Below are 24,298 nucleotides of genomic sequence, written 5' to 3'. Positions count from 1 at the left end.
GTCAATAGAACACTCCCCAATCCCAAGTTATACCTAGACAATCACATATTCAAGTTCATCACTTCTCATGCATCCAATACATCTTCATAATACAAGTTAAATCATGATATTGAAATGAATCATCATAGACATAAGTAAACAAGAATAGTAATGTAACATGACAACAGTATAAAGATTTCAATACTACTGTTCTAACACATATATCACAGTCTTATAACGACTAAAAGAAATCAAGAGATTCTATTCATAAATAAGAACATAAATCATAAGTTGATGATCTATATGTTTATGGAGATAACCATCCTTACCTTAGGTTGAGTTGATGATGAATTGAGAATACCAAGAAATAGTCCAAAAGAAGTGTTAAGGCCCTAAACAAACATCAATAATAAGTTAGAGAAGGAATCGGGAAGATTGGATGTCAATTGGATCAAAACTGGCCAAGGTTGCTGTCAACAACAAGTTTGGTCGATGGTCTTGGTCGATGGTATCGACCAAAAGGATCGACCAAAATTGTCTTCGGGACAGAATAGTGGATTTTGGGGATTTTGGTCCGAAATGGGTCTTCTGGGGTTCGGATCGATCTGAAACTTGGAGGGATGATTAATAACAATGTAAGAACACTACCTAGCAAGTATTATCACAATCCAATGGTCCAAATGAAAACCCCCAAATTGAGGTCCTATGTTCTAAAGACAAGAATCCTAGCATTCATGAGAAATTGATGTAATTGAAAGGGAAGCTAGAGAATTAGTTGGGGAATAGGTTAGGAACATGATTACAATCATTTGCAAGCCAGAGATTAGACTAATCATACTCCACATCTCAGTTTAGTATAAGAAATCAAGTTGTTAAGCAAGGAATCATGGTAATGTATATGTAAGGATCAAGATGCAAGTGAAGCATAGCAAGAATGAAGGAAAAGTAAGTATAAATGGGAAGAGACGTTCATGGCAAGGTGTTTGCAAGGTTGCAGCACCTTGGCCATGGTCTCATCAGTAAAAGAAGAAGAGAAGTGAGTAGAATAGAGAGCAAGAGAAAGAATCATACCTTGGAAGATGATAGATGGAGAGAAGAGACAAAGATTCTTGTAGAAGATCACCACCCAAGCTAAGGAGGAGCCTAAGAGGAGCCTTCCCATGTTCTCAGGTGTTGAAATGAGTAAAATATGGTTCTAGGCCCGAGGTTTCACTTAAATAGAGGAAGGAATATCCAAAAAGCATCTTTTTCTTGATTCTGGGCAACTTTGGTCGTTGGTTTTGGTTGATGGTATCGACCAAAATGATCGACCAAAACAGGTAACAGGTTTCAGCAGAAATCCAGAAATAGTTCAGCAACTTCGAACAGGGATTCGGAGGGCTATACAAGGTCAAATTGAGTGAGGTTTTCTCCTACAAGTCAATCAAGAAGTCTAGTTTCCAGAAATACATTTGGATCAAGCATGGGAGGTCATTAGGTCCACCAAATAAGCTCACCTTCTTTGATGCGCAAGCAGGATTTGCCAGACACAGTTCAGCAACTTCAAACAGGGATTTGGAGGGCTATATGGGGTCAAATGGAGTGGGGTTTTCTCCTACAAGTCCATCAAGAAGTCTAGTTTCAGGAAATATAATTTTATTGGGCACAGGAGTTAATTTTGTATTTCAACTAATTCACCCCTCTTCGGTGCGCAGATTCAAAACTAACACTGACAATGCCCTCAAGTGAGGGGCATCATCGTCAATGTCCACGGGCTTGGGTTCCAACACAAAATCAACAACCAAAAGGGTCCACAAGTATATTTTCCCACAATTTGGGTTTTCGGACCTACAAACATAATAGGTCCCGGGCTGGGCCAAGGTAGGATAAGGCCAAACATTACAAATCTACCCTAAGGGAAAGGTCTGACATGGCTTCCTAAGGTTTTCAAAGATAATAATACTGAAACTAAAGTCTAACTCTTAAGGTCCAATATCAAACAAGTCTTTCTTTATCCCAAAATAAAAAGGGTGTCCGGAGTAGGTAACGGCTGGATGTTACAAGGTGAATCATCATCATCATCCTTATCACTGGAAGAATAACTGTTGTCAGAATTGGCAGTCTCAACATTATCATCTTCCGAAGAACTACTTGAATCTGGATGCTTTAAATTCCTAAGATAAAAAAACTTTCTAGATGGGAGAAATTCTGGAGGCAGCAGCTTGAAATCCACATTGGGGCAAATTTTGAGAATTTCAGAAAAGATTTGGTCAGAACAGACCTTTACCACATTCTTGCAAAATCCGAGGAAAGCTGGATTATCTCTTGCCTCCTCCATTGATGAGGTAACTGAGCTGAGAACAACTTGATGTTCATCATGAATTCTTTTCTTTTCTAGCTCAAATTGTTTTCTTTTTGACTGCATGTCTTCAAGCATAGAAGTTTTGTCCTTTAGAGTCTCATCCAAAAGAGCTTCTAGATTTTCTTTTTCCTTAGAGATCAAACTTAAAGAAACCCTGAGATTATCTCTTTCTATAGCAACCTCACGAATTCTCAATCCCAAATTATCATTATGATATTCCAAAATAGATTTTTCCTGCAAAACTGAGTTAAAGGCTTTATGATGATACTCATGTGCCAACTCCAAGTTTGCATTTAATTTCTCAGTCCTTTCAAGCTTTTCTAAGAGTTCATTTTTCTCTTTCTCAACACCTTTCGACCAAGCAAAGGCTCTGGCTAATTTTTCCTTGAGATCTTCTCTCTCAATAGTGGCAAGTCTAGCCCTTTCCAGAGCATCATTCTTTAACATGTCGAGCTGGAGAAACTCATCTTTGTGTTTCAAAATAGAACTCCTTAACAGAGAAACCTCTTCCTGCAAGTCAATGCATAGATCAGAGCAGAGTTGAAAATCCTTTTGTGAATCATCTATATCATTGATCAAATCTCTCTCTGAATTCAACAGCTGTCAATTTTCTCTTTGAAGAGTTCAAACTGTTTCTGAGTTCTTGTACCTCATTGATTAGTTCAAAATTTCCTTTAATCAAGCTGTCATTTTCCTGGGACAGAACTTTTTTTCTTTCTAGTACTTCAGAAAAAGCATTAAAAGCAGCTCCAAAACATCTGTAAGTTGATCAATAAAGACCAGACAGAATAAGTAAATGAAATCAATAATAAGTTAGTTTTAATAAGAGAGATAGAAATTTGTTCCTTACCCCCATCCATGTGAGTAAAGATTAGGGTCAGACATACGGGCTGTTTCCCTCTTATCATGAGGGATTCTACCCTTTATTCCCCATTTGCAAGCAACTTCCCAATTATGGCTAGCTATATGGTTCTCCTTCAAGATCCATTCAGGGTTAAAATGATTCCCTGAATCAGCAACACTCGGTATCATCTGGCTGATCAGGAATTGGGTGGAGATTGGCGACCTCAATTATATTATGAGGACCCATATTCGCAGCCGCATCGTTCGAATCAATCTGCATATCAAAGTTTTCGGCTACAATGTTCTCCTGGTCCCCAGGACCAATTGGGGGATCAGCTAGCACATTAACTTCTTGGGGAACAACATCAAAGGCTTCTTCATGTGGTAGGATGTTTTGGACATTTTCTGCAAGAGCAGGAGCTATGTTAATGTCTGGAATGACATTATTCACAGCAAGATTTGGTAAAGAGAAAGCAAAAGTAGAGGCATCATTCACAACAATATTTTCATTTTGAGGAATATTTTTTAGAAATATTCTCTCCAACAACAGTTTCCAAAAGAGGATCAGGCACATCAACATTCTCATCAAATAACTGATCAGCAATCTGTTCAATAATTTCACTTGCAGCATGGGCGAGTATATCTTCAACAATTTTCTTCAGATGATCAAAAGAATAATGAGGAATTTCCTTACCTTGACCTTCATTCTCAACCATTTCTTCTGGGAGAATAGAGGCATTGTGGGGTAATTCGGCTGATGCAAGGGGAAGTACATGTTCTGTAGTTTCTTAAGCAATGTTATCAGTGGTTGTGGGGGTTTCTTCCTGAAGATTACTTTTTTCAATAGGAATTTTAGTGGGAGCAGAGTCAGATTCTTTCTTCTTTCTTTTCTTGGAGCCAGATAACCCCTGACCAGAAGCAGGACCTGTAGACCGGAGTCTACATCTCAAAGTATTGGAGGTCCTGGAAGTTCTTTTCTTGACAGCAGGATTATCATTGGCAACTATTTTAACGAGCTACACATCAGGATTTTCTTCAACAGTTTTTTCTCTAACAGTATCTTCTAGTGCCTGATCTGCTTTTCCCTGACCAGGTGAAGATATCTTTTCAACAGACTTTTTCTTGGAGGGTTTTTTGTGACTACGATCACTGGAAGGACAGAGGGCAGTATGTTTTCTCTTCTTAACAGATCTTGAAGGTTTGGGATCAGATTTCTCTTCTTCTGAAACAGCCTTTTGAAGTTCGGCAACGCTGGGACTTGATGAACAATAGTTCCTATATATGTTTATATATATAGAGTGAAAACCAGGTTCCGAAAAAAAAAAAAAAGAAAAAAAAAGAAAGAGAATGAAGAAAAAAGTATATCATTATCATTGTCCTTTACCTGGAAAAAGAGCGTGGTTGGCTAGGCCTGCATCAGTTTTCAGGTTAGCCGCATCAATCAGAACTCCAGTAGAAATCAAACCTCAAGTCTCTCGATCATACTCGTTGAGTTCAGGACGCTTGTTCAGAGGAAGAAGAGAATTCAAGGAATGCAGGCACCAACGGGAGTGGATGGATATATTTGATATTTTCGAAGAAAGCGGACAGAGTACGGATGAGAACGGATAACAGTTGATGAATAAATATAAAGAATGAAGAGAGGTGAAAGAGGTTTCTTGAAAAATGGAGGGAAATATACGATGTTTCAGAATCGATGGTCATCACTTTTCATAACCGACGCGTAGAGTCAATCGGTGGATTTAAAGGTATTGCGGTTAAGAACACGAGGATGATATAAGAGGAGTGGGGAAGGACATGGTAACCATACGTTGGAAAGAGACATAATTTATGATCGAACGACATGAGAGGGGATAACGTCAAGGAAGATGAAAAGTTGTATTTAAGAATGTATAAAAAGTTTGACAAGATAAAGATTTCGACTGGTCTGCAGGGTGATTTGGGGGCTGAGCATAGAAACGTAATGATTATTGAGGATCGTTTGGTTATCGAGAAAATTGTGATTTTATAAAGAAGATGAACCACAGATCAACGTTCGAGTTAATGATGATTTGACAACCTCATATTGTAGTTTTTGAAAATCATAAATCTCTTGGGAAAATATATAAAGTATTGATCCAGTGAAGATTAGCTGCGTAGAAAAGGCGATGTAAGGGTTGACGAGGAACATCATGAGTCGACAATCATGAAGGAGAAATATGAAAGGAAATCTTTATTCTGATTGAACAATTCAGATTTAACGTATATAGTCTTTTGATCAGAGTTCAATATGGTATTCTGGAGTTCTTTGGAAGAAAGATTCAAACCTCCTGACCAGAGTCTCGTATGAGTTTGACCTGATCAGCAGGCTTGGGGGCTTGTGTTATGACTAAAACATCCCAGTCCTAGTTTAAGACGGTTCGCTCCGGTTTAATGACGGTGTAAATGGGTTCAATTGTTTAAACAAAGAAATCTATGGGTCCGCTCAAGATTATAAAGAAAGGTTAATCATCGCCATCTAATCAGGAGCTACGATCCGGCGGTCATGGTTGAAAACACTATAGGCGGGAAAGGAAGCAAAGGACTCGTCAAGGGTAAGTCTCTCAAAACGATTCAAACATTGGATTCATTCCTAATTTTACTCCATTAGAACATCTCAAAAGCTCCTTCAAGCTCAGGAGAACTGTCTTCACATACCTAACTAGACCGTTGGAGACGCGACACCGATCAAGACGATCGGCTCCGTTTCTAACTGGTGTGTTTCATTTTCCAGTGAACGGGAGACTAACATAGGAAAAAAATCGATCCAGATCTGAAGAGCTTGGTGCGACGATTGTGGTTCAAAGCTATTGGCAAAATTAGCATCAACACTAGGTGAAACAGTTTATGGTTATGATTTTCTTTAGAATGGTTTTATTGTATTATATACAATTGATAATTTATCTAATTCTAGTAATGCTTTTGTTTGCCAAAATACTATGTGTATTGATTATAATATGTGGCATGCTAGACTAGGACATATTGGCTTAGATAGGATGAACAGGTTGGCAAGAGAAGGTCTCTTCGGCCAAGGTTCACTATCTGATTTGCCAACCTGTGAGTCATGTCTAGTAGGAAAAGCAACTAGAAAACCATTCGAAAAGGCTTTGAGAGCCTCTCTTCCTCTAGAACTTATTCATTCAGATGTATGTGGACCCACGAATGTGCATACTAGAAAAGGACAGGCTTATTTCATCACATTCATAGATGACTATACATGGTATGGTCATATTTATCTAATTTCTCATAAGTCAAAACCTTTAGAATGTTTTAAGAAATTTATGAGCTTAGTTGAGAATCAGTTAGATAAAAGGATTAAAACTCTTAGAACGGATAGAAGTAGAGAGTATCTCTCCAATATGTTCAAAGGGTTGTGTGATGAAAAGGGGATAGATAGGCAACTTACTATTCCAGGGACTCCACAACAAAATGGGGTTGCTGAGAGGAGGAATAGAACCTTGCTAGACATGGTGAGATCCATGATGGCGCAAGCAAACTTACCCATCTTTTATTAGAGAGACGCTTTGCTAACTGCGGCCTATATCCTCAATCGAGTTCCAACCAAATCGGTTCCTTCCACACCATATGAGTTGTGGACCGGAAGGAAGCCAGATTTGAGTTACTTGCGTGCATGGGGATGTGCAGCATATGTTCACTCTACTTCTCACTAATATGGGAAGCTTGGACACAGAGGAAGAAAGTGTATCTTTGTGAGATATTCTGAACTCTCAAAGGGCCATGTCTTCATTGGACTAGATGAGAGTGAGAGAAGAACAAAACTTGAGTCTAGGGATGCAACATTCTTGGAAAATGATTTCCCATCTCTTTCAGGAGTTAACAAATAATCATCAAAATTCTTTGAGATACAAGATAGTGATCTTGTCACTCTAGGGATTCAGACTCTGGATAATGAACCTAGGGTTCATCCAAAAGATCCTAGTGGGAGTGGGAGTGCAGATGTGATAGCACCTCAGAGAGTGAGCAATCTGACATGCACTTGCGCCGTAGTGGGCGCGGGCTAGTTCCTCATCGACATTTCAATATAGAGGATGAAGCCTACATGGTAACTCTTGAAGAGATTGACTGTGAGATGATTCCAGTCGATGAGCGTGAACCGAAGAGCATGCAAAAAGCTCTTGCGGGAACAAGCTTAAAAGAATGGTTGAAAGCGATAGAGGAAGAGTTGGAGTCTATTGTGGATAAAATATCCCCTTCCGGTTTATACCGGTCCAATCAGGTCCAACCAAAATCATGAAGGTCAATTAAAGGGTCCGCCCGAAAATAGAACAGAGATCAGATCATATCTATTCAATCTGAGTTGATAATTTGACGGTTATTAGCAATGGAAAGTCAAGTGGGAAAGCTATAAATAGAGACAAGGCATACACAGGTAGGTAGGATATTCAAATTCTCAAAATCTGTCACATACTTCCCACCTTTTCCATTGAAGCTCTTCAGAAACTCCCAGAGAGCTCTGAAACCCTAGTTCTTGCCAACTACTGACTAGATTGTTGGAGACGGAACACCAATCCAGCTGATCGGCTCCGTATCTAATCGATTTCTTATTTTGCAGGAAGTGTGAGATCAAGCCAGATCAATCCAGATATGATAGTTCGGTGAAAGATCACGGTTTACAGAACCAGGTGAAATTCACACCAACATTTGCCACCGTCTGTGGGAAAAACTTTTTGCATATCTAAAACAAAGGCCATGACTCAATCGCTTGAGCGTGAGGAGGCATTACCAATTGAAATGACAGAGGCTAGTAAAAGAGAACCACGAAGGATCAATCCGAAAAGAAAGACGAGAGAAACGATGTTACATTGCAAGCTCCAGTAGCACAAACTCATCAGAAATAGAAAGCTACAGAAGAGTGTTCATCGCATCTGCTTGAAGTCAATGACAGAGAAAAACAACTTGCAGAGGCAGCTATCATGACTTCTCAACCAGCTTTCGGTTCAAATTAGATTGAAGCTCGATTGAGAGCATGCAACGTTAGATTTTGGAGACGCAAAATCTGATGAGATCATATATAAGATAGATTGGAATTCTAGAGGAAAGGAGAGTTCCAGTAACATTGGTCATTAGATCTCGATCTCTTTCCCGAGTAGAGGCGGTCTCTGACCAAAATCCTCGGATGCAAGAGTTGAGACAGAACCAAAGGAAATCAAGTCTCATAGAAGGTGAAGGAGAAAGTGCCGATCGAGATTATATTCTACTGGAATCTGATGATCAATTCTCAAGTAAAAACGATCTAGTAAGCCAAAGCAGAAGAAGTAAGACTCTTGGAAGCCAAAGAGATCGTAAGAAAAAGGAACAATCAGCAAGTAGTCATTCTGAAGTTCATGGATTTGAAATCAGTAAAAGACTTATGATCCTGAACGATCAAATTCAGCAACTGACAAATAAGGACAATAAAGAGGTCATGGTGAAGAATATGGATCGCAATCCGTTTTCGAGAGAAATAATGGTAGCTCCACTACCTCACAATTTTAAACATCCAATGTTTACTATGTATAATGGAAGCACAGATCCAATGGAACATCTAGCTCAGTTCAATTCTGTCATGATGTTGGCAGGGAATTCAGATGTGATGAAGTGCAGATCATTTCCTTCATCCCTCAAAGGCCCCGCAACAACTTGGTTCTTCAGTCTACAACCAAATTCAATTGGAAATTTCAAAGACTTGACTAGAATTTTTCTGTCAAGGTTCCAAAGCAACATGAAGAGTAGTAAGACTGTTGACAATTTGGTGGTGATTCATCAAAAATTAGGCGAATCAGTGTGGAACTATATAAAGTGATTTAATCAAGAGTCGATCCAGATTAAAAATCTTAATGAGGTGGTAGCCTATGATGCTCTGTTTAGAGGCCTAACTGATGATCACATGTTGGAATTTTTTATCATGAATAAACCTGCAAATATCGCAAAATTGACATCACGGTGCAATTAGTACGCCAACATGAAGGATATCTTATAGGATAGAAAAGAAATCAATGGTGATAGAAGCAAAAGGAAGGAAAGTGAAATATTGCGATTAGATTAGAAAGATCGAAGAAGCAACATAAATTATCCAAGAAATGATCGACAAATCAGAAGGGACATTCCATGTCCATTTCCAGAAAATTATACTCCCCTGAACCCCAGAAGATTAGAAATTCTAATGCAAATTCAACATCAAAGGTTTGTGAAGTGGCTGGCTTTGATGATTGCAAAAGTTGAAGAAAGAAATCCAAACAAATACGCAGGTTCCACAGAGATCATGGTCATGACATGGACGATTGCAGAATTCTAAAAAATGAAATTGAACAAATGATCAGTCAGGGATGACTTTATCGATATGTTCAAAGGAGAAACAGAGGAGGGGTGTAAAGAAATGCTGTTGATCAGCCTCGAAGATGGAATCACAAAGGACCAGAAAGGGAGACCAAGCAAGAAAAGGTTCTTAATCTAATTCTCTAGTGGGAAATCTTGGAGATCAAGAAAATCAGAGGGTTTAGCAGAAGCAATCTCCAGTTATGACCATACTGGGAAGTCTAATCCTGACTTCAGTTTCAAAATCTAGAGCTCATGCCAGGTTTGTCAACTTTGTTGAGTCTCATATTGTTCCAAAAAGAATTAAAAAAGATGAAGGAAATAGTCTTCACGAAGGAGGAAATGATTGGCATCCAGGAACCACATGATGATGCAATTGTAGTAATTATTGAGGTGGCAAATAGAGACATTCACAGAGTCTTAAGTAGGCGTTGGAGAGTGCAGATCTGATAAAAAATTGTCAATACAATGCTATACGACGTTCTTGAAAGACTCAAAATCCCAAGGTAAGGCTTTAGTCTTAAATGTTGAGATTACGGATAATAGAGATGAAGAGAAAAGTCAAAGAGGAGAACCAATAGAAAAGTTGGAGAAATTCTTGTTAAATCTTGATAATTCAAAAAAAGGGACTATGATTGGAGTTGACCAGTCTGATCAAGACAAAATGTTGCTGAAAAGGTTTCTTCAGAACAATGCAGATGTATTTGCCTAGTCAGCCCAAGACATGCCAGGGTTGAGCAGAGAAGTTGCGGAGCACTGTCTTTGGATTGATCATACTGTCAAACCAGTAAGACAGCGAAGAAGAAACTTTTCATCAGAAAAACATGAAGCAATCAAAATAGAAGTGGAGAAACTTAGAAAATCAGAGTTCATAGAGCAAATTGAATGTCCCAAATGGCTTGCAAATGTAGTGATGGTCAAAAAACATAATGGCAAGTGGAGGATGTGTGTAGATTATACCGATCTGAGCAAAGCTTGCTCCAAAGATTGTTATCCAATGCCATGCATTGATCAGTTGATAGACGCCACTTCAAGTCAACAAATGCTAAGTTTCATGGATGCATGTTCTGGTTATAACTAGATGATGACGAAAAAAGAAGATCAACCGCATACGGCGTTTATGACTAATCGTGAAAGCTATTGTTACAAATTTATGCCCTTTGATTTGAAAAATGTTGGAGCAACATATCAAAGGGCAATGAACAAGTTCGCTAATTCGATCGGGCGTATTATGGAGGTTTATGTGGATGATCTCTTGGTGAAAAGTCAGTTTAAGGCTGATCATCTTTTTGATTTGGAGGAATGCTTCAACGTGCTGAGAAAAAATGGAATGAGACTTAACCCTGGAAAAATGTGCATTCGAGTCTCATCAGGGAAGTTTCTAGGGTATATGGTTACCCAAAGAGGGATTGAAGCAAATCTGGAGAAAATCAAAGCAATTCTAGATATGCCATCTCCAAGCAACATGAAAGAAATTCAAAAGTCTGACGGGGAAGATAGCAGCTCTGAGTAGATTCATATCCAGATCTGGTGACAAATGTGCTCCATTCTTCAAAGCGCTTAAAAGTATAAATGCTACGAATGAGTTCAGGTGATTTGAGAACTGTCAAACCTCCTTTGAAGAACTAAAAAGAAGATTGACCAGTCCACGAGTACCATCCAGGACATTCAGGAGAAACATCGTAGATATACTGATCTTCTTCAAAAGCAGCAGTAAGTGCAGTATTAATTCTAGAAGGTACGGTTCAAAACCCAATCTATTTTGTGAGCCATACATTGTTAGACGCAGAAACTAGATATCCTGAGTTTGAAAAGCAAGCTTTGGCTTTGATAATAGTTGCCAGAAAACTTAGGCCCTATTTTCAAGCCCATTTAGTTGTTGTTTTGACTAACTGGTGATTAAAGAAAATTCTGCATAAGCCTGATCTTGCTGGTAGGATGGTTTCTTGGGCCGTGGAGTTGACAGAGTATGATATTGAATATAAGCCCAGAATTTCTATAAAGGCACAAATTCTTGCAGACTTTATTGCTGAAAGTGTCTCGCCACCCATGGAATGAGGAAATCCCAATGAAATTCCTAGTAGATAGAATCTCCATGTTGACGGCTTGAGTCACTCTCAGGGGTCTGGAGTGGGTTTAATTTTACAAAGTCTAGCTGGCTTTGTAATCCAAAGTGCTCTTCGTTTTAGATTCCATGCATCAAATAATGAAGTAGAATATGAGGCTCTTATTGCAGGACTTCGTCTAGCAAAATCCTTATGCATGTAGACCTGGAGGTGAAAAGTGACTCAGAATTGGTAGTTAGTTAGGTGACTGGAGTATATGAAGCCAAAGACATTAGAATGATCAATTATCTTAAAAAAGTAATCAAGTGTAAAACTTGGTTCTCAGATTTTCTAATATTGAGAATCCCAAGGAGTCAGAACATGATGGCAGACTCTCTGGTGAAGTCAGCAAAATATGCTTCATTACCATAGTCTGTATATATTGAAGAATTGAACACTCCAGCATATTCAGAGCCAGAAATCATGGAAATCGATACTGAAATATCCTGGATGGATCCCATAATGGAATATCTCAAAAATGATGTCCAGCCCGATGACAAAGAAAGGGCTAAAACTTTGAAAAGAAGATCAGCAAAGTATGTTCTGAAAAATGGACTACTTTATAAGAGAATAATTTCTGGCCTGTTATTGAAGTGTTTGGGTCCATCTGATGCATAATACACATTGTTAGAGGTGCATGAAGGAATTTGTGGGAGTCATTTGGGAGGCAGAGCTTTGGCTTACAAAGTTCTAAGACAGGGGTTTTATTGGCCGCAGTTGCAGTCGGAAGCAATTGATTATGTAAGAAGATGTCATCAGTGCCAAATTCATGCTCCCATTCAAAAGCAGCCTGCAGATCAGTTGACTTCCATTTTAAACCCCATTCCATTTGCAATGTGGGGAATGGACATTCTTGGCCCGTTTCTTGCAACGTCAAGAGGAATAAAATATGTAGTGGCAGTATTTGACAATTTTAAGAAATGGGTAGATGTCACATCCACCCAGCCGGTATCCTATCTGGGCATACCCGGATGTGATCCACAACCCGAAGATTCGGATCGAGCGGCCATGCCTCCCACATACACGATAACATAATCATGAACAATATAATCAATGTATAAAACAAGCAATAAATAGATCAATTGAATAAGAGAAGATAGTAAATCAGAGTGCGGAAATATTAAATGTCAACTTCATATAGAGATAGTCTCAAAGAGAAGAAGTGATCAAAAGTCACTCCTCCAGCAATAGCGGAAATGTAGTTAATAAAGTTAAGTTACAATCTGTGCCGAGAACAAATCCATAATAATTAGAGAGAAGATAACCAAATGATTACAGTTATCCAGGGAAATGGGGCCTACACATAGGTTTCTTCTATCCTAATGATTTCTTCTTCAAAAGTGTGGATGAAGTAAACCCAATATGGCCGCTCCCTCACTAATGTGGGGCTAACCCTGGTACGCACTATAATCCTCCTCGGTATAGCAATCCTGACTCTCCGCATAGCCATCACCTGAAGAGTAGTATGCGGGATCATAGCTCGGGTCATAGGATGTGCCATCAAGGTCTTCTATACCTGCAGTATAATCTAACAAATTGCACAAAAGGAATGAGTTCAAAAAGAACTCAGCAAGGCAAGTCGTTTCATAATACACATTTCATTCGATACAAGTCACAATATGATGCAATATGATATGAGACAATGATGAAATATGATTCTAATCTTAAGTATGCTAGTCTCTAAGGTAGACATGCTTTAAGCCATAGCACCATACTTCTTTGGGTCGTCAGTCACTCCCCCTCAATCATAAGATATCTTGGGTCTGCCGTGGTAATTGGGTAAGGTCCTCATCAAGCCATGGTTGGGGATTTAGTCACCACTCTCTCACATCACCATTGGTATAAGTATTGGCGCATGTCGCGGCGAAGCCTAGCCCAATGCAAGTCATCTACTCAGTCGTATCATGTCAGATCCGGATACTTTCCCTATGGCACCGACCAACTCGGTTCCGCATCCTTCACACTAGAGTCAGCGTATCCTATGGCACCGACCAACTCGGACTACAGACTCATCAACCCTATTGGTCATCTAAAAATGGTAAACTGGAAGCTCTCACGTCCTCTCATGGGTTGGTTACCGGTCTTGAGCGCCCGTGAGCCCAGGTCTATCCATTTGCAACCCTACCAACAAATGGCCCCTTTCGGGTATCCGCAGTAAGTTCAAGTCCTCTCACGGAGTGGATACCAGTCTTGAGCGCCCTTCAACCATACTCTACCACGGGTCGTTCGGACTCAATACCCTTCTGATTCGGGTCTGATACGACAAGGGAAAATATCCTAACCATACACCTAGACAATCCTATTTATGTCATCCAACAACCTGGGAAAGCGTCGATGGACACCTTCAGGGAATATCCCATACTACTCCCTCCGATGTCCAAGGACAGAAGTGTTGGAAGGACACTTCCCAATCCCAAGTCATACGTAGTCAATCACAAACTCAATCTCATCATATTATACTAAATCAATGATTCATCATATAAACAAATACATATCATAACATGATTGATCATATATAAAATCATAAAGTAAAACTAAACATGGTATTCTAAATGATATATACATTCTATTGCTGATAAGAAAACATATAACAGTCATGTATAGTAAAGGAATACTCATATGAACATAACCATTAAGTCCCCATAATGTAAGCATGTTGGTATAATTAACATACTTAAGTTAACGACTGTCCTTACCTTAATCAAGTCGTAAATAGTTTTAATGATCACCAAGTATGGTCCCAAAATCAGTGTTGATACCCTAGATAATCATACAAGTAATATCAAAGAAGAAAACAATTGAATCGGGGTTCAAACGGATCAATTCGGCTGAGTACAGGGCCTTAACAGCTCTTGGTTGACTGGCTTGGTCGACTGTCAGTTGACCAAGACTTGTTAACTTCAGGACAACAATGGAAACTTGATCCAAAACTGCCCTTCCGGTGCTCCGATCGTCATGAATTTGGAGGGCATGTTTATAACAGTAAGAGGATACTACACACTACTTTTCATGATGATCCAACGGTTCAATCAAAAATACCCAAATCGAAATTTTAGGATCTACATGATACTTAACAAGAAATAAATTGGAATTGATAGAATTTGCAAAGGATGATAGGAATCAATCAAATGAGTGTTAAGAATCAAGCTAGAATCTTAATTCTATTATAGTCTAAGCTTATCATGCATCTACATATCAGATTAGAATCAAAATAGGTTAGATTGAATAGAATCAAAGTGATGGAGTGCAATTAATCTCATTTGAATCATAACATAGCATGAGTGGGGGAGGATTAAGGAATTGAAAGGGGGAAACTCATGGTTAAGTGTTTGCAAGGTTGCAGCACTTCAGCCATGGTTTCAAGATCATTAATTGATAGAAAAATGGATAGATTAGAAGAGGAATAGAAGAAATCATACCTTGAGTTGATGATTAATGTATACAATAATGATTGGAGTCAAAGATCTTCCCAAACATCAAGGAATAGTCCAAGAGAGTGTCCAACCTCGAGCTCTGGAGTGCCAATGATTAGTTTAGGTCCTCATTCACGAGTTCCAAAAAGGTAGGGGCAAAATGGGAAGGGATTTAGTGTAATTTCTAATTCCATTACTCTTGGTCGACTGGCTGGTCGACTGTCAGTCAACCAAGCCATGATAGCAACTTCAGGAGTGGATTCGAGAGGCTATACAAGGTCAAATCGAGCGGGGTTTTCTCTTACAAGTCAATCAATAAGTCTAGTTTCAGATAATACCTTCGGATTGATCACGGGGTTCCAGGAAGTGCTTCAACTAATTCAATCTTCATCGATGCGCAGATTTTCACCCGATACTGACAATGTGCTCAAGTGAGGGGCATCATTGTCAATGTCCATAGGCTCAACATCAAGCATCGAATCATCCACTAAGAGGGCCCACAGGTTTCTTCTACCACCACTTCAGGTCTTCAGACCTGCAACAGTATAAAATCTGGGCCAGGTCAGGGTTAGGATAAGGCCGGATTTTATAGTAGAAGCGGAGGCTCTAGCAACCACAACCACAAGTCAGATGAAATATTTCTTTATAAACAAAATCATCTTCAGGTTTGGATTGCCTAAAATCTTATTGACAGACCATGGAACATAGTTCGACAATGAAAGATTCAAGGAATTCTGTGCTCATTATCATATTGAGTATAGAAATTTCTCTGTTACTTACCTGCAATGCAATGGTCAAATCGAGATAACAATTAGAACAGGGATCAAAAGAAGATTGGACGAGGTAAATGGTTCATGGGTGGATGAGCTACCCTATGTGTTATTGGCATATCGGACTACTACTAGAACCCCAACGGGAGAAACACCTTTTAAATTGGCCTATGGATCAAAAGCATTGGCCCCAGTGGAGGTAATACTAGGATTTGAAAGATCAGAAGAATTCGATCTAATGACAAATGAAGATGGATTAAGGGCTAATCTAGACTTTCTGGATGAAGTTCAAGAAAATGCTTTATATCGAAACATTGAATATCAAAGGAAGACATCAATGTATTACAATGTTTGTGTTAGGCCCAAATCTTTCAGAGTTGGTGACGTGGTTCTAAGAAAGAAGTCAGCATTAGATCCAAGGAACTGCGGAAAGTTATCAAAAAACTAGGAAGGATCGTATGTGGTGATTAAGGTCGTCAGTTCAAACACGTATTGTCACGTCCTCCTAGCCGGTACCCTAACTGGCATACCCGAGAGTGTGATCCACAGCCCTGAAGATCAAGTAATGAGGAAATCATTCTCCCACATATACAGTTACATAATCATAAACAAAAAATAATCAGGGTTTAAATAGTATGACAAAAGATTAAAGTCAAGAAATGAATAATCAATATAATCAGAGTGCAAAATGATACCAAATGTAATCACATCAAAAGAAGTAGAGTGAGGCGGAAACTCACTCCACAAAATACAGCGGAACGCAGAATGTAAGTCTAAAAGAAATAATATCTAAGGGCCTGTTTGGCTACATAAGTTTAGAAATTTTAAATATCTAGAGATTTCAAATCTATGGAGTCATAATTTTATAAAATTAAATGTTTGGTTGTGGAATGAAATATGTGGATTCATCCTAAAAATCTATTTGATCGACGTGATTTTTGTGAATGTGCAAATGTATAGCTTTTTTGAAATCTCTGGATTTCACCCCTTACCCATAAATCTACAGATTCACATTTTTAGTGTAAAAAGGTGAATTTATAGATTTCATGAATCTAGAGATTTTTACAACCAAATGGGTATAATTCTCAGATTCATGAATCCAAAGATTTGAAATCTCTGGATTCGTGTAACCAAATAGGCCCTAAAACAATGGAACTAAGATAAAATTCTAACATCAGAGTTTTCTATTCTATAAATAACGTTTTCAAAATAGTGGACTTCATCAATCCATTTGAGACGTTCCACGTATACGTTGTCCTTAATCGTAGTACGCATCTTGATCAACTGAGGGATCATCAAAGTAATCTTGATGGTTGCCAACACCTTTAGTGTAGTACGCTTCATCGGCTTGCGCTTCATCGAACTGTTCGCCATAGGATTCAGTACCTGCAGAATAGTCTAAAAATGTACAAAAGGAATGAGTTTCGAAGAAACTCAATAAGGCAAGTTAATCCATAACAACATAAATAACATGTGGCAAAACATAACAAGATGCAATGCAATATGAAACAGATAATGTATGAATGCAACTAAACTTTATGTATGCTGGTCTCTATGGCAGACATGCTTTAAGTTATAGCACCGTACTTCTTTGGGAAGGTCTCAATCACACACACCCTCAACCATTTAAGATATCTTGGGTTCCCTCAACCATTTAAGATATCTTGGGCAGCTGGTTGGTAATGGGTCCTGCATCCCTCTCGGACAAACCATGGTAGGGGATTAAGTCAACACACTCTCTCACAACCATTTGGCATAAGTACCGGCGCATGTCAGGGAAAAGCCTAGCCCAATGCAAGTCATATAGTCAGTTACATCAAGTCAGGTCCATATACTTCCATTCCTTCCCTCTCGGGATCCTTTCCGGTATCCTTTTCACTAGAGTCAGCGTATCCGACTCTCTCAAATACGGACTCATCAACCCTATTGGTTATCCACATATGGTAAACGGGAAGCTCTCATGTCCCCTCACGGATATACTCACCGGTCTTGAGCGCCCATGAGCCCAAGTCTAGCCATATGCAACCCTCCAATACATGGCCCCCACAATGTGATTCCCGTCCTCTCACGGGTTGGTTACCGGTCTTGACCGCCCGTTAATCCCCATTGCTGCCACGGGTCGTTCGCTCTCAATACCCTTCCGAATCGGGTCTTATATAACAGGGGTATAACCTAGCCAAACACTGCTAGACATCCCTAGGTATGACAACCAATGATTCGGGAAAGTGTCGATGGGCAACCTCGGAAACATCCCATACTATTTTCGATAATGTCCAAGGACAGAAGTGTCAAAAGGACACCTCCCAATCCCAAACCAAACTTAATCAAACACATTCTCAGATCAGTCATGACATACACAACCAGTAGTTCATCATATAAAAGAGAATGTAAAAGCAAAATCAGATTAAGTAGTAATAAGTAATTCATATAACATGAATAATGAAAAAGATGATATAAACAAGTGCTATTGTTCTCACAGTAGGAGATCAGAATTAAAGTACAACAACAGTAGGTAATCTCATAGTTTCACAAAGTAGAAACCAGAGAACAAGTAATCTATGCAGTTAAGGAATAACTGTCCTTACCTTCTAATTCGCAAAGGAACTTAGAGAATCAAGTAAGACCTTGACTAAACCTGAGAAAAGAGTCTTAAACAAGTGTATACTATGAGTTAGGAAAGATACATGGAAGGAAAGATTACAATTCAATCAAAACAGACCAAGAATGGGGTTGCTGTACCCATTGGTCGACTGATTGGTCTACTGCCCCAGTCAACCAATGAGTCAACCAACAGAGACAGTAGCCTAAAAAAAACAGAATTTTTTAGAATATGAATCCGAATTTGGTGGTTCAAAATGGTACAAAATAAGGGGGAAACTTTAATGAAAACATCTAAGTCTATAGAGGACAACAAACCATTAATCAAATCAAGTTTCCAAGTCACAACTCAGGAATCAGAAAGTCAACCTAATTAGGTCAAACATAGATTATGACGGAAAAATATAACATGATCAAGGGTAAGGGAATAAAATTAATAGGTTACAATTCTAGTAAAGAAAATAAAGTGAGAGTCTTCTAACATGATCAAAATAGGGGTTCTTGATCTTACCCAAGAAATTAGGGTTTCACCCTTTTTGGTTCCCATGAAAAAGGTTGAGATCACAGGAGGGAGGGAATTGATGATAGGCCAATTACAACAAGAAGAATTAAAGAATATTGAATTTAGATCAACCTCCACATTACCCATGAGGTTTCCCTCACATGGGGGTTTTACCAAAAGGTTCCCCTGATGACCACACAAGGTTAGGGTTTCAAGGGTTCAATTGGCAAGGGTTGAGATCATGGTGATGATCATGGATCTCAAGGAACATGATGAGATCATGGAATAGATGGTTGCAAGAATGCAGCATCATCTTCCTGATCTCAATCAAGAACAGATTCAAGAAAAGAAAAATCAGAAATAGAGAGGAAAGAGATCATACACATACCTTTGATGCAGGAAGGATGAGGATTGCTTGAGTTCTTGCGAGATATCAACCAAGGATGCAAGGGAAGCGATTAGATTAGGGTTCTAACTCGTTCCAGAGGCTTAGGAGGCAGATGAGGCGGAGTATTCCCGAGATTAGATTTAAATAGAGTAGCCACAATTCAAATTTCAAAACAGAATCAATTGGTCGATTGATTGGTCGACTAGTCCAGTCGACCAATGAGTCGACCAATCAGAACAACAACTTCAAAACAGGGAATTGAAGGCTCAGATCAAGTCCAAACATCAAGGGGTTTTGCACACACTTAATGTAATATCCAACCCTATTCTAACCCTGACCCTAACCCGGATCCACTGTTGTATTCAGGTCCGAAGACCCGAAGCAGTGGTAGAAGAGACCTTTGGACCATTCTGATTGATGATCATGATTCGGAGACTGAGCCTATGGACATTGATGATGATACCCCTTGCTTAAATGCATTATCAGTGTTTAAGGAAAGTCTGCGCATTGGAGAAGATTAATCTCGTTGATGTACCTATTGACCTGCTGTGCACAATCCGAAGGTATTCCCCGAAACTAGACTTCTTGATTGAATTGTGGAAGAAAACCTCACTCAAATGGACCTTGTATAGCCTTTCAAATCCCTACTTGAAGTTGCTGAACTAAACCTGTTTTTCTGCTGAGAAACATTTTGGTCGATACCATCGACCAAAACCATCGACCAAAGTTTTCCAGTCTGCCAAGTTAAAGATTCCATGGAATATTCCTATTCTATTTATTATGACCTCTAGCCTTGAGCCTTGTGCAATCATTTTCTCACTTGAAATCGTGGGGAGAGCTTCCCAAGGCACCTCCTTGGCTAATGTGAACGGCACCTCATCAAAAACTCACTGTTTACTATTGATTCTTGTCTACTTCTTCCACACTAAGGTATGAATAACCATTCCACTCTCTATCCTACCATTTTCTACTCTTTTCTTTTTCTTTCTTGCTGGTGAGACATGTGAAATGGTGCTGCAACCTTGCAACCACCACTCCAACTGTCTACACATGATTAACCTATGAGTTTCTTAGCCATCCATTGATGCTATGCCTCCACCTCATGCCTAGCTTATGTATTCCTCTATTCTTCTGTTAACATCATGTCATTTTGTACCAAATTGAGTTGTAGGGCATGCTATGTTCATGTTTATCACTTCTATATGATTCCAATCGAATTTCTATTAGTTCCTCTAACTATTACATGCCATTCCTCATCAATGCAATTAATTCCAACTCATGCCATGATGTTTATCACTTGAACTTGTTAGCTCAAATTGGGGCTTTTTGTTTGGACCATTGGATTGGGTAATTTTCTTGACTTATAGTGTCCTACTACTGTTGTTAAGTGTTCCTCCAAGTTTCAGATTGATCCGAACACCGGAAAACCAATTTAGGATGAAAACACCCAAAATCCACCATTCTGTCCTGAAGAAATTTTGGTCGATCCTTTTGGTCGATACCATGGACCAAAACCATCGACCAAAGTTGTTGCTGACAGCAACCTTGGCCAGTTTTGATCCAATTGATATCCAATCTTCCTAATTTCTTCTCTAACTTATTATTGATGTTTGTTTAGGGCCTTAACAATTATTTTGGACTATTTCTTGGTACTCTCAATTCATCATCAATTCAACCCAAGGTAAGGATGGTTATCTCCATAAACATATAGATCACCAACTTATGATTTATGTTCTTGTTTATGAATGGAACCTCTTGATTACTTTTAAATCTTTATAAGACTGTTATATATGTGTTAGAACAGTAGTATTGACATCTTTATACTCTTGTCATGTCACATTACTATTCTTGTTTACTTATGTCTATGATGATTCATTTCAATATCATGTTTTAACTTTTATGATAAGATGTATTGGATGCATGAAAGATGATGAACTTGAATATGTGATTGCTTACGTATTGACTTGGGATTGGGGAGTGTTCTATTGACACTTCTGTCCTTAGGCATCGGAGGGAATTGTCACATCCCGCCCAAATACACCCAGCCTATACCCTATCTGGGTTACCCGGGGTAGTGATCCACAGCCCAAAAGATCAAGTTTAGGAACGATCATATCCATTTAGCACAATAACATAATCAAAAGCAAGAACAAATCATTGTATTCTAATTAGTTAACAATAAAAGTCAAGAAAGGATCACAGAAGGATCACTAAAGAATATCAGAGTGCGGAATAACAAGATACCAAATCAAAAGACAATTGTAGAAAGAATATCAGAGTGCGGAATAACAAGATACCAAATCAAAAGACAATTGTAGAGTATAGCGGAAATATACCCCACAACATATGCGGAAGGTAGATCGAGATCTAAAGCAAGCTCTAAGCTAATACAAGTAAAATAAAAGTCTAGAAGAAACAAGAGAATCTAATCCACATCTTTAGTCGGCTCTTCTTCTTCTTTAGTCTTCATCTTCTCCACTTTAGGGTAATACTCTTGAAGCTTCAGATCAGCATCTAGCGCACGATCCCATCGGCAAATAAGACGATGCCGGCTGCCGTCAATGGGAGCCATCAATGCAGCCCAAATCCGAGTGTTGTCTGCCTCGCTGTTCATCACCTTGTCCAAGGACATCCGGAGCTGTACCATATAAGGAAAGGTTCTCCGTGCTGGTGCACGGTTCTCTTCGTACTGCAGTGTCATCTAAAAACAAGTCCCCCGAAGGGTAAGCTCAAAAGAACTTAGCAAGTAATCCAAACACAATAAGCATCTTCACATGCATTCACAAGCAAACATATATGCAATGATATGAAACAATATATGCAAATATGCTTCTAACTCTATATGTGTATGCTGGTCTCTATTGGCAGACATGCTTTAAGTCATAGCACCATACTTCTTTGGGTAGGTCTCATCTCACAACGCCGGTTGGCAAAGGGTCCTTCATCCATCTTGGACAATCCATGGCTGGGGGTTAAGTCACCGCTCTCTCACATAACCGTTTGGTCTAAGTATTGGCGCATGTCAAGGTAAAGCCTAGCCCAATGCAAGTCTTCTACTTAGTCATATCAACTCAGATCCAGATACGTACATTCCTCGCCTTTGGCGATCCTTTTCGGTATCCTTCACACTAGAGTCAGCATAGTCCCAGACTACGGACTCATCAACCCTATAGGTCATCCACATATAGTAAACGGGAAGCTCTTATGTCCTCTCACGGGTTGGTTACCGGTCTTGAACGCCCATGAGCCCAAGTCTATCCATATGCAACCCTACCCATATATGGCCCCCACAATGTGATTCATGTCCCCTCACGGGTTGGTTACCGGTCTTGAGCGCCCATGAATCCCCATTGCTACCACGGGTCATTCAGTCTCAATACCCTTCCGAATCGGGTCTGATATAACAGGGGTATAACCTAGCCAAACACTGCTAGACAGGTCCTAGGTATGACAACAAATAATCCGGGAAAGCGTCAAAGGGCAACATTGGAAATATCCCATACTACTCCCAATGAGGTCCAAGGACAGAAATGTAAAAAGGACATTCCCCAATCCCAAATCATACCTAAACAATCACAATCATAATTCAGTCATATCATCCACGACAGATATCTCATCAAATAGAAGAGTATAATAAGACAAGATTAAATGAATGAGAAATATACATGAATAAGTATTCATTCATGATCAAGTACATAAAGTAAATAAGGAAATAAGATCCTACTGTACTTACAGCATTCATATCATAATGGAAACTAACATAACAGTAGCTAAATCATGCATTCATGTCATAATACAATAAGACATGTAAATTGGCATATTGTGAGTTGGAATACTCACCTCGTAATCTGAACTTATAGTCTTCAAATAAGAAATCAGAGAACAGATCCAAAATCACCTAAACAAGCTTGACAAAACATGTATAGGTCATAAGAAGTGATTCCAAAAGATTGGAGTCGAAATGGATGAAAAACAGAGTTGCTGTTCTTGCGGGTTGATTGGTCGGGTTGAGTGCTCCAATCGACCTGCAATCCGCCCAAGAGCAAATCCGGAAATAAAAAGAGAATCTTGATCCGAAACCTATGCTACACAAACTGGAATGCGACAAAACTTGGAGGGAATGTCTAACACAGTAGTCTAAGACTAAAAAGCATAATTTAGACATCAAACACCATTAAAACCATTACTTACTAATTTAGAATCATAGTTTCTATTTTGGAAAACAAGACTTTCTAATTTGGAAAACAACATGGTTTTCATTGAAAACAAGCTATGAATGAAAGAGATGAACTAGAGATGATGAGACCTCATTCTAGTACATGAACATAGTAAATCAAGAGTAAGAATGATCATAGAGATGCATCTAATATGCGAGAAGAAATCGAAATAAGAACATGATCATAGTTTAAGAAGAAATCATGTAAAGAATGAATATGAAATCATAGCTTATAGAAAGAGAAGAGATTGTAGAAGATATGATTGCAGAGATGCAATATCTTCCTCATAATCTCAGATCAGAGAAGAGAATGATCATAGTAAGAATGAATCAATAGCATAATAGATTGAATACTAACCTTTGATTGAAGAACAAGAGAGAGAAAGCTTGAGAGTTGAATGTAGATCTTCTTCTACACCAAAAGGAGGCTTGGAGATGAGTTTCCTTCGTTCTCTAGGTGTTTTGGAGGCTAGGGATACTAAAAGCACGATGTTATGAGGTATATATAGCAATAAGGACCTAAATAGAAGATTCTGCTCGGATTCTGTTTGCTTGGGTCGAGTGGGTGGGTAGCATGGCCCAGTCGACCCAGGCACTCGACCCAGGCTGACAGCATAGCCTAAAATAGGGATTTGAGGGCCTTTCTCTTATTGGAATCAAACGAAACTTTCTACACAACAACTATAACTTACCTAGCATAGGAAAATGGCTTTAAATCATATCTAACCATGCTCTAAGGTCATCAACCAATCTTCTCTTCATCAAGGTGCATTCTCTTTTCTAAATCAACCAAGCTCTTCAAGTAGGGAA

The sequence above is a fragment of the Hakea prostrata genome, chromosome 1, assembly GCF_041222555.1.
Source record: "Hakea prostrata isolate BN-2017 chromosome 1, UWA_Hpros_2, whole genome shotgun sequence".
In the NCBI taxonomy this organism is placed as follows: Eukaryota; Viridiplantae; Streptophyta; class Magnoliopsida; order Proteales; family Proteaceae; genus Hakea; species Hakea prostrata.
The sequence above is the reverse complement of the archived record's forward strand: the minus strand, read 5'-3'. Positions refer to the sequence as shown.